Genomic DNA, 11,130 nt, shown 5'->3' with positions numbered 1-11,130 from the left:
GTAGTGCCCTAATTGGTATTTATGAGGTGCCTATAGTAGGACCACTTTATCACCCCCTATTGCCCCTCATCTTTCTTCTCCTTCGTCCAGCCGTGAAAGAGGGCAGCAGGAAGTTTAAACCAAAAACGAAGGAAAATCTAGAGAGAAAGTGGGAAAGATGAAAAGACATTCAGGGGAGTTGCTAAAGGGTTTGGGTTGTTCTTGGTGCTACAAAATCAAGTAGGTTTCTTCTTTCCTAGGGTTTACATAGCCCTCTTCAATTTTAAACCTAGTTTTGAATAGTTAGAACTATAATAATCTTAAACTATCAATTGTTGTTAGGTTATCATCAACTTAGAACTAATTAGTGATACAATAGACATATACTATGATTTAAAACTAGTTCCAACAACAATAGTATAACCCTAAACCATTATAGTTATATTAATGGAGTATATACATATCCCGACAGCAACCTTGACTATAAAGGTTATATAAATATAATATAAATACACCCGGACAACATCCTAGATTTATGTGATTGATGTTGATAATTGATGTTTGTGATCAATTAGATGTAGTATCTTGCATCTCTAGACATATTTATGAAAGTAAAGTCATCGTGATAGGTTACAATGATGTTATAACCAATACTTATCATATTTGACTCGTTTGATTGTATGAGATGATATGTATGAGAATTGGAGCATAAATGCTATCAATATATGTGTATAATATATTGCTTTAGGTTGTATTCTAGAAAACATAAGCTAGTCGGAACTAAGAATGGTTTGCTCGACATGTGGGTCGATTGCACACACACTAGTTATTGATGTGATATTCAATAACTTAGTGGACCATGATCTTGCGTTCTATTAATGGATTGGACTAAGACTGGTTAGCTCGACATGTGGGTCGATGTAAACACGGGTTTGTCAAAGTGATATTGGACAACCTAGTGGACCAGGGTCTTGAGTTCTAATATGGATTGACGATCGTAATACATAAGTAATCGGTGGTTGACTCGACAAGGTGATCGATGTAAACACAAGTTCATTCTTGTGGACCACATACTTCTAGTTTGAGAAGTAATTTATCAACTAAAGGTTGGCTCGCCCTCTGCTCATATGTGAAGTGCTCGTGTTGCACAGATCCCCTTTTGGGTGGTATCCCTTGTCTATTGAGAGGTTTAAGTCGATGCAAACACAGATGACAAGTGAAGCTGTCTTGTGGACCTCGAAATTGGTTATACCCCTTCAAAAGGGAAATTGTATTGTATGGATCTCTTCATCAGGTTGACTCTAGTGGTGTTGGCATGAAAGGTGTAACACAATAGACTATGTTATTGTCTTTCTTCTATTCGATACTTGTCTTTTGTTGTTGTGTTGGTCTATTTAGATCTTAGGTAATTAGAAATCTACTAGCTGGGTTCTGACCCAGCCTACTATTTTTTTCAGGTGACAGAGACCGGGGATTTCCACCAGTTTGATCTCAGTTCGTCAGCTCAGAGTTTCTTTTGTAGCTTTTCCTTTCGAGATTAGGTTGTTGTTTGGATTTCTTTTTTCCGATTCGTAGTATTTCCTTTCAGACTCATTTGCCATTGATGTAATTGGATACTCCAAAGATTATTATTTAATCTATTCTTCATTAGTTTGATTTGTGATTTCTTATGAGCTCCATAATGCATTGTTTTGCCTTTTATTTGGCTTTAAAGTTTATTATGTTATGATTCCGTGGCGGGATGCCCTACATCTTGGTTTCCATGGTGGCGGACGTAGTAATTTTTTGTACGGAGCTATTCACTGTCTAAGTTTTGACTTGGTTTCTCTTTTGGATTCGAATAGAGTTATGGAAAACGAAAGGGCTACTGGTCGTGGCAGAGGTCGTCGCAGTGCTCGCACCCGAGGAGGTGGTAGAGGTCGAGGTGTTTTAATTGAGGAAAGGGGGTTTACAGGACCAGAGGGTACACATGGACAGTCAGGGGGTCATGAAACCATAAATCCTAATCTGGGTGGAGGGTCAACTGTGACAATAAGAGTTGAGGAATTGCACAACATAGTTAACAATGCTGTGCAGGCAGGGTTGCAGGCTAATGAGATTCCACATAATTCCGCATCGGTGAGGCAGGAGGGACCTATTGAGCAACCAGGACCGGAAGTTGTCGTGAATCAACGACAACAAACTGAGATGACATGGTTGAAGTACTATCATGAGTTTAAGAAAATTGGACCACCAATATTTGATGGGACTGGAGGTCCGGTAGAGGCATATGAATGGTGTAAGGAGATGAGAGGATGTTCGTGGCGTTTGATTGCCTTGAGGAGTATCGGCAACGGATGGCGGTGTTCCAGTTAAAGAGGAATGCAACTACTTGGTGGGACACTCAGTCTAGACTAGTGGATCCGTCGAGGTTCACCTGAAAAGAATTTAAGAAGTTCTTCATGGAAAAATTTGTTCCTTTCTCAGCACAACAGACACTTAAGAAAGAATTTCAGAACTTCAAGCAAGGAGAGAATCAGTCAGTTTTGGAGTATGAGAATGAGTTTCATAGACTCTCCCTATTTGCTAGTCAGCTAATTCCCACAGAGCAGGAAAAGATTGAGAGGTTTGTAAATGGGTTGCGTGACGACATTGCTAGGTACATTCCTGGGCAACCTAGTTTCGACACCTATCAGAAGGTGGTTTCTTGTGCTAAGGTTCACGATGCTCGGATACAGGAGCCAAAGAAGTAGAGAGGAATCAAAGTGCAAAACAAGGGTGAACAAAAGGAGAACGGTAGAAATTATGGGAAGGTTGGTTGGAATCAGCGCAACGACTATAATAGTCAGCGGGATGGTAGGAGGCCTCGGGTTGATGGAGGCAACGGGGATATTGCGGTGGTGACTACAGTTAGACAACCACCAGTAGCTAATGCTGAAGTTGTGGGACAGACACCATTTAGATGGGTTTGTTTTAATTGTCAGGAAGTAGGGCACAAGTCTTTTGATTGTCCGAGGAGGAATAGAGCTCAGACAGGAAATCAGGGGCGTCATTATGAATGTAACCCACATGGCAGACCATAGGGACGTGGGCAACAACCACAATTGAATGCTATCATTCCTAGAGATGACCGCGCACCTGCTGATCTGGTGGAAGGTACATTCCTTATTCATACTAGAATATTGGGTAAAATTTTATTTGATCCTAGTGCCATGGGCACATTCATCTTTGTTTCTTGTGCATAAGTTACACATAGAGCTAGATCGAAGTGGAAGATCTTTTTCAATGTCTTCTGCTTGGGGTGGGTTGATTGTGATAGACCACATCTGTTAGGGGTGCATTATTAGATTGGGTGAGCGAGATTTTGCTGCAGACCTTTTTGTGCTTGAGTTGGTGCGGTATGATGTGATTTTAGGCATGGATTGGCTTGCCTCATACCATGCACTTGTGGACTGTTATGCCAAAACAGTCACATTTTCTCTTCCAAGGGAAGAAGTTTTTACAATGTCAGCATTGACTAGTCAGATTAGAGAGGTTCACTTGAGTAACGTAGAGCTAGAAGAGCATCCCGTAGTGAGTGAGGGGCTTGATAGTATTGTTGTGGTTAGTGAGTACCACGATGTGTTCTGAGATGTACCAGGGTTGCCACCACGCAGAGAGGTTGACTTCTGCATTCAGTTGGAACCGGATACTAAGCCTATAGCTCACACTCCTTACCGAATGGCTCCGATAGAACTGCGAGAGCTCAAGGACCAGATTCAGAGTAGTTCTCCTTGGGGTGCACCTTCTTTTTGTTAAAAAGAAAGATGGGTCGATGGGGTTGTGTATCGATTATAGAGAGCTCAACAAGGTTACTGTGAAGAATAAATATCCTTTACTAAGGATTGATGATCTGTTCGATCAACTGAGAGGGACCAAGTGGTTCTCTAAGATTGACTTGAGGTCATGGTACCATCAGTTACGAGTCCGAGATGAGGACATTCCTAAGACGACATTTGTGACACGTTATGGTCCATATGAGTTTCTTGTTATGTCATTCGGTTTGACTAACGCTCTTGAAGTGTTTATGAACCTCATGAATCGGGTGTTCAGGGACTTCTTGGATAAATTTGTCATTGTCTTTATTGATGACATTCTTATCTACTCCAAGAGTAAGGAGGATCACTTGAGATTGGTGTTAGAGAGACTTATGGAACATACGTTATATGCAAAGGTCGAGAAATGTGAATTTTGGCAAAAGGAAGTAAAATTCCTGGGCTATGTTATTTCTAAAGACGGAGTATTGGTTGACCCTTCTAAGGTTGAAGCTGTGCTTAATTGGAAGCATCCTACCTCGGTTATTGAGATTCGCATTTTCTGGGATTGGCTGGGTATTATCGACGGTTCATCAAGGGGTTCTCAAGTATTGTAGGACCTTTGATGAGTCTTACAAAGAAGGGAGTGGTCTTCTCGTGGGGTGCAAAGTGTGATAAGGCTTCAAAGAACTTAAGACGAAGTTGACTACGACACCGGTGTTGGTTATTCTAGAGAGTGGCACCAGATTTGTGATTTATACTAATGCTTCTATTCAGGGTTTAGGTTGTGTATTGATGCAAAAAGATAAAGTGGTTGCTTATGCTTCTAGGTGGTTGAGGCCACATGAGCAAAACTATCCAACTAATGACTTAGAGTTGGCTGCCATAATGTTTGCCTTGAAGATTTGGAGGCACTATCTGTATGGTGAGAAGTTCGATCTCTTTACCAATCATAAGAGCCTCAAGTATCTCTTCTCACAGAAGGAGTTGAACATGCGTCAGCGCACGTGGTTGGAGTTATTGAAGGATTATAACTTCATGTTGCAATACCACCCGGGTAAGGCAAATGTGGTAACTGATGCACTAAGCCGACAACCGAGGGGTATCGTGGCAACATTGATGATGGACCAGTGGAAGATGTTGAAGGATGTGGCAACATATTCCATTGACGTGGTTGGGTCAAGAGTTGACTCGTTATTTCTGGGTAGTATGGTTGTTAGACCATCTTTGCTGAATCGTATTGTGGATGCCCAAATTGATGATGAATGGTGTCGAAAACAGGTTTCGTTATTGCAAAAGATTGAGACTGAGTTCAGTACCTGGCAGGACGGCGGATTGAGATTCCGAGGGAGATTATAGGGTTATTTCCCAAATAGCCCCCAACTTTGTGACCGGTTTCCTGCCTAGCCCCCTACTTTATCAAAATACCCAGATGGCCCCTTTTCAAGATTCAGTTATAACACCGTTAACCAGTCATCATTTTCCCTCTCTTCCATCTCATCACCTCTCTCTGCCACCTCATCTTCTTGCCACCTCGTCGTCTTCACCGGCAAAGGTCGCCGACTGACCAATTTTCTGGTCGGCGACATTCAAACCTCAAAAAAAAAAAAAAAAAATCCTTTTCTCTTTTTCTCTCTTTTTGAGTGGGGTTTCTTGAAGAGCCAAATAAACAAGTGAGATTTTAGAGAGATAAAATCCCAATAGAGAGAGAGAGAGAGAAGAATAAGATAGAAGAAGGCGACGAGATAGAGAGAGAAGATAAGCCGCGAGATTAGAGATTTGTTCTTCCCTTAAATCTTTCTCTTTAACTTTTCAAGCTATTTTGATAGTGTGAATCGATTCATTAGTCGGAGACCAATCGGAATCTGTTTTTTCAATAGATTTGATTCAGAATCCGGTCGATTTCAGTAGTGGTAGAGAAGAAACTAGTGAAAACGAAGGTTCTTTGTTGTTGATTTCGTTTGATTTGATGAGTAAACATCGAAGAAGATGGATAGAAGTAAGAATTTCTCTAGGTTTGAATTTCTCAGATCTCTTTGATTAGGGAATCAGAGGCAAAGATCATTGCGGCACCGTTTGTTAAGATAATCCCAGATTGGTTGTGGAAGGGGCATGAGTAGTTTATATGTGTAGGGAAAGCTCAATCTCATGAGTTAGCTTTTGGAGTGAGAGACCCAAGACCACCCAACACTGGTATCAGAGCACACGTATAACAAGTGTCGGCCCAATATCTATTGAAGTTAAGAGCCAATGTGTGAGGAGGAAGGGACGGAGTGGAATCGAGTTGGCCCGCTTCAGTGGCAAATTAAGGATACAAAAGTTATAAATTTTGGTAGTCAGTTTACAAAGCCGCCACATTTCATCTTTTTCTTAGTCGTGACATTAAAAGAAGACATGTATATGCTTTTTCTTTTCTGCTCTCATCTTAGTTAAATTAATTAAATATGTAAAATGTTATGAACCAATAAAAATCATTTTCTTACAGCGTATGAATGAATTCACTATTTCTTTTGACTTCAATGTGCCCAACGTCAAAACAGTTCTAGCCTAACCACTAGATAAAGTTCAACTTTTTTTTTTTTGTTGAAGGATAGAGTCCAACTTGATCAATATATATCTTATGAAATTTTCAAGTTGGCAGTCCTACTGCAAAAATATCGATTAATTGATGATCACTACTAACAGATGGAGTACATATAACATTGGCCTTCAAGTTCTCTCACAAAGTAACGATCCAGTTCAATGCGTTTAGTTCGTTCAAAATAGGATTCGAAGCAATATGTAGAGAAGTTTGGTTTTCACAAAACATTTTAGTGGGTTGAGGTGTAGCATACACTATTTCAGCCAATAGAGCTCCTAGCCAGATGATTACAATTCTTTTCTAGGTTACATCTCATCGTGTAGATACACACCACAGCAGTAACTTTCTGTTGTTGCAAGGACAGCAGTAACATAATAAGTAAGAGCCAACAACTCTTGGTTGGAGTGGTAAGAGATTTAATCTTCCACCTTATAGTTATAGGTCAAGGGTTCGAGGCACGCTGACAATTCAAAAAGAAAAAAAAACATAAAAAGTAAGATATGTTCTAGCCTAAACCCATGAACAAATATATAGAATTTCTTAAATCTTCTCTGACTACATTTTAAGAGCATCTCTAATGCAACAAATAGCCCTTTTTCCCTACCCCAACTAGGTTTCTCTCAATCTTATAAACTATGAGTGTCACTTATGATTTTTAGATCTCCAATGCAATACACAATTTGGATCCCATAAAAGATGTGACGGTAGTTAAATAGAGATATCTCGAAAGAACCCTCTAGCCTTTTGAACAATGGGGTGGCTGAATGTTTGGAGGACCGGTGCGACATTTTAATCGGAGCCCTTTACGTCAACAATAAACATTAGTTATTTTTGTGTAAAGATTAATTGGAAAATAGAAGAAAAAAACATTAGTTTTATAGAGAAAAAAATCGAACAATTAAATTAAGAGGATGGAGAGGAAGAAAATTTGAATCGTCAAATGTTTGGTTTTGTTATTTTATGTTTGACTTCGTATTTGACGTATGAGATAACAAAGATAGGTCATCCAGAGTGTGGATAACCTACTAATCACTTAAAAATTATTGGTGGGGCCTAAAAAATAATATTATTGGGCTTTAAAACATTATAAACTAAGTGAACTCTTCGTTGCCTCACAAAACAAAAAAAGAAACTAAAAGTTGCTTAGAGGACTCAAACCCACAACCTGTATAGTACTAGGCAAGGACAAGCTGATGTATTTCTAAATTAAAAAAGAAAAACTAAAAACTAAACAAAAAATCCTCAATAAAATCAAAACTAACAGAAAAAAAATTACTTTCCCTTTTTCACATCAGGTTCTCTCAGTAATGTTCTCTCTCCAAGTTTTTTTTGGGAGATTTTGACATTGACCTCCACTTTTATATCCATAGTAGGACTACACTTCCACTTTTTTTGAAACTTTTAATTTACACCCCACGTGGACGGAAACAGTCAATTCAGAGTTATGTTCCAAACATTCGAACAACACATGTGAATCATGACGAAAATATCTTTATTTAAATTTTAATTTCCGTGTCAATACCATCTTCTTCTTTCTTGCGTCTCATCTTCTCCTCTTCTCTCGCCAAATAAGAAAAAAGCAAATCATGACGAAAATGTTTTTTGGAATTTTGCTTTGAAGATGCTCAGAAAGTAGAGTCGATGAGAGTTTATAAGTGATCAAGAAGATGTCACATTATCTTTCGGATGAACCTCTAAGTGTGCAATTACTAAACTTTGTCTCATCTAATACTATTATTATTAATTCATCTACCATATAGTCTGTTAACACATTATGAGTTTGGTATAGAAAATGAATAAAAAAAGATGTAGCAAAATGGTACAACTTCAATATGGCTAAATTGGAATGGCAACACTAGGAAATACACCCATACCCGTAATGAACAATAAACCTGAGATCCCCCCGGCCTGCACCTAATTTTAGTAAAGACTTCCGACGAACGGCTTGGAAAAGTATTTTCCCTCCTCGTGTCCTTGTGATATATCTTCTCACTTCCCTTTATTCTTAAAAATACGTTTTTTTTTTCTAATGATAAAAGGTTGTTGTAAGTTGGGGTTATGTCTCCTTATGATATATCTTCTGACTTCCCTTTATTCTTAAAAGTATGTTCTTTTTTCTAAAGATAAAAAGGTCGCTTGAAGTTGGGGTTATCAGAGGGAGCAAATGTCACCTCAAAGGGTGTCAATGAAGGAAGGATGAAAGAAATTATGGAAGCAATGAAACTCTAAGATTGGATGATGAGGAGGGACAAGAGGAACCTAAGATAATGAGAGAGCTTTTTTTGTTAACCAAACCACAAGTCCTTTATGAGCATATAAATGATCTATTGGACGATGAGATTTAAGTCATCCTTCTGTTAATTCTATTATTTTCTCTCTTCTTGTCTTTAAATTTTTGTACCTTTTTACGAACGTTGTATTTAACCATCACTATAAATATTGTGCATTGTATATTGGCACCTAAAAGATCGAAATTCACACATTAGTTGCAGAAGGTGCTAGTAGTCAGTTCATAAGTGAGGGAAAACTTTATTCTTTAGGTGAGTAAAACAAAAAAAACTCAAAAATTTAGGATTATTTTCCAAATAGCCCCTAACTTTGTGACCAGTTTCCTGCCTAGCCTCTAACTTTATCGAAAATTTCCAGATGACCCCTTTTTTCAGTTACCGTTAGAACACCGTTAACCAGTCATCTTTTCTCTCTCCTACATCTCATCACCTCTCTCTGCCACCTCATCGTCTTCACCGGCGAAGGTCGCCGACCGGTCAATTTTTCAGCCGGCGACCTTCAAACATAAAATATATATATATATTTTTTTTCTATCTCCTCTCTCTCTAAAAAAAAAAATTAACCTCTCTCTAGATCTGGTTCACCAGATCTAGTTTCTCCTTCCATTTTTCTTCCAGCCATAGTTGCTTTACAATTCACACACACATCATCATAATCCATTAATTTTTCTGTGATAGATTTCAACAACTTATTCCAACTCCCACCTTTTCCATCTCCAGTTCCCACCTTTTTCATCTCCAGTTCCCACCTTTTCTATATGCAAAATCTCAGTTTCTTTCACACCAATCTCTCCACCGACGGTACAAACATTCTTTTCTTTAGTTCCCCTTTTACTAGTACCCTTATCTTAATCATCTTCTTCTCTTCCTTGAGCCCTAACAAGAAGTTTTTTTGAATGTTCCAGAGACACGACCTCCTCCTCCATTGCCATGGGAAGATGACTCGAACCAGCAACACCATTTTCAGATCGCGACCCTTTGTTGTTAATGTTGTTGCTGGTTTGATTCAGAGTATCTAGCTTAGGGTTGATAACCTCTATGACATCATCATCATCACTGTCATCTGTAATTAATAGATCTTTCATAGTAGTTAATATTATCTTTTTATTTCTAAAAAGAAAGAAATAAATCAGTGAAAGGAAGGAATTTAATTTACCTAATAAGTCTATGAAATCGACTTGATACAGAAACCTGATGATGATGATTCGTATTTTCTGCTACAACCTCCACCCGTTGAGACGTAACTTCTGCTTGTAAATCTGTGGCGATCAAGAATTTGATCTTGGGATGGTGAGATGAACCATAACCCCATTTCTAGGGTTTTTTCTCTCTCCTTAGTCTATATAGTTTGTACTACTACTTACTTTGTTGTTATATAGGAAAAGGAAGGGATTTTATGAGAGTCCATGGGTATATAGACCAAAATAATGTTTAAAAAAGGTATATGATTCAAATTTTCCCAAAATATGAATATTTAGTCCTTTTACATTATGGACATAAATAACACATACTTTATTAAATAATACCGTCCATGTCCCTCCTCACAAAATCGCGGGTTTATTTGATTTTTCGGCTGAATCCGGAAAGTTTCTAAAGTGGAAAGGGCGTGATTTGAGGGTTTAAAGCTGGCAACGGTATCAAATTGAAATTGGATTTTCTCTCTCTTCAAAACAGTTTTGGAAATAAAAAATTCTCCCGAATCGATTGAATACGAACCCTAAAAAAATCGTAACTACTGAAAAGGTAGCATCCTTTCTTCTTCTCAACTTTTCCTTTTAATTTTTATCAGGATAAAAGATAAGATTGTTCATTAACACCATTTCGTTTTCAAATCTGTTAAAAAACGAATCGTCGTTATATTCAGGTAAAAGCTTTATAAATCTGTCCGTTGCATGTTGATTTTATGATAAAGTATGAGTTATTTTTGACAAATACTAATCATTTAATAAGAATAATTTGATGTTTTTTTATCCATTAAAAGAAAATCTGTTGTTGAAGAAGATGTTGGAAAGACGAAGGCTAACGCCAAAGAAACATCAATATCCGAGGTAATGTGTTTGAAAGTTGTAGTAATTTATTGTTAATGTATGCAAATACTCTATAAAGTATGTATCATTTACATATCAGTGTTCAAAATTTAATATACATTTGCATTTCTTCTAAGTAGCCATTAATTTACATATATCATACTCTGCTTTTTTTTTTTTAAGTAAATCAATAATGTATTATAAAGTATGTATACTTTACATAATATATGGTTGCATGTACAGTTCTGATCTATAATTTATTGTACAGGTTGGTGGGATTTCTAGAAATTATAAATTGTAGATGTTATTGGGAGTCCACGAGTATGTCGAATCTGGTTGTTGAAGGCCTCTGATAGCTGAGAAGATATAGCTGTGTACCTGTTTAAACAACAACACTATATGGTTATTTAATTAATCATTAAAAAGACTTAAAACATTTGTATAAATTATGAATGAAGTAACAAACTATGATCATGCCGGAA

At 37.7% G+C, this 11,130-nt stretch overlaps 1 long non-coding RNA gene across 1 annotated transcript; it reads left to right on the top strand.

Moving 5' to 3' along the window:
• Window positions 1-105: 105 nt before the first annotated feature.
• Window positions 106-1,639, top strand: LOC147557721 (uncharacterized). Its single transcript, XR_015234175.1, has 3 exons — window positions 106-219; window positions 1,131-1,301; window positions 1,437-1,639. It is a non-coding gene; the product is annotated as an uncharacterized LOC147557721 (long non-coding RNA).
• Window positions 1,640-11,130: the final 9,491 nt, after the last annotated feature.

The sequence above is a fragment of the Eschscholzia californica genome, unplaced genomic scaffold (assembly GCF_041429995.1).
Source record: "Eschscholzia californica isolate CP2 unplaced genomic scaffold, dmEscCali1.0.p SCAF_2, whole genome shotgun sequence".
Lineage (NCBI taxonomy): Eukaryota > Viridiplantae > Streptophyta > Magnoliopsida > Ranunculales > Papaveraceae > Eschscholzia > Eschscholzia californica.
This window is presented reverse-complemented; position numbering and strand designations above follow the sequence as displayed.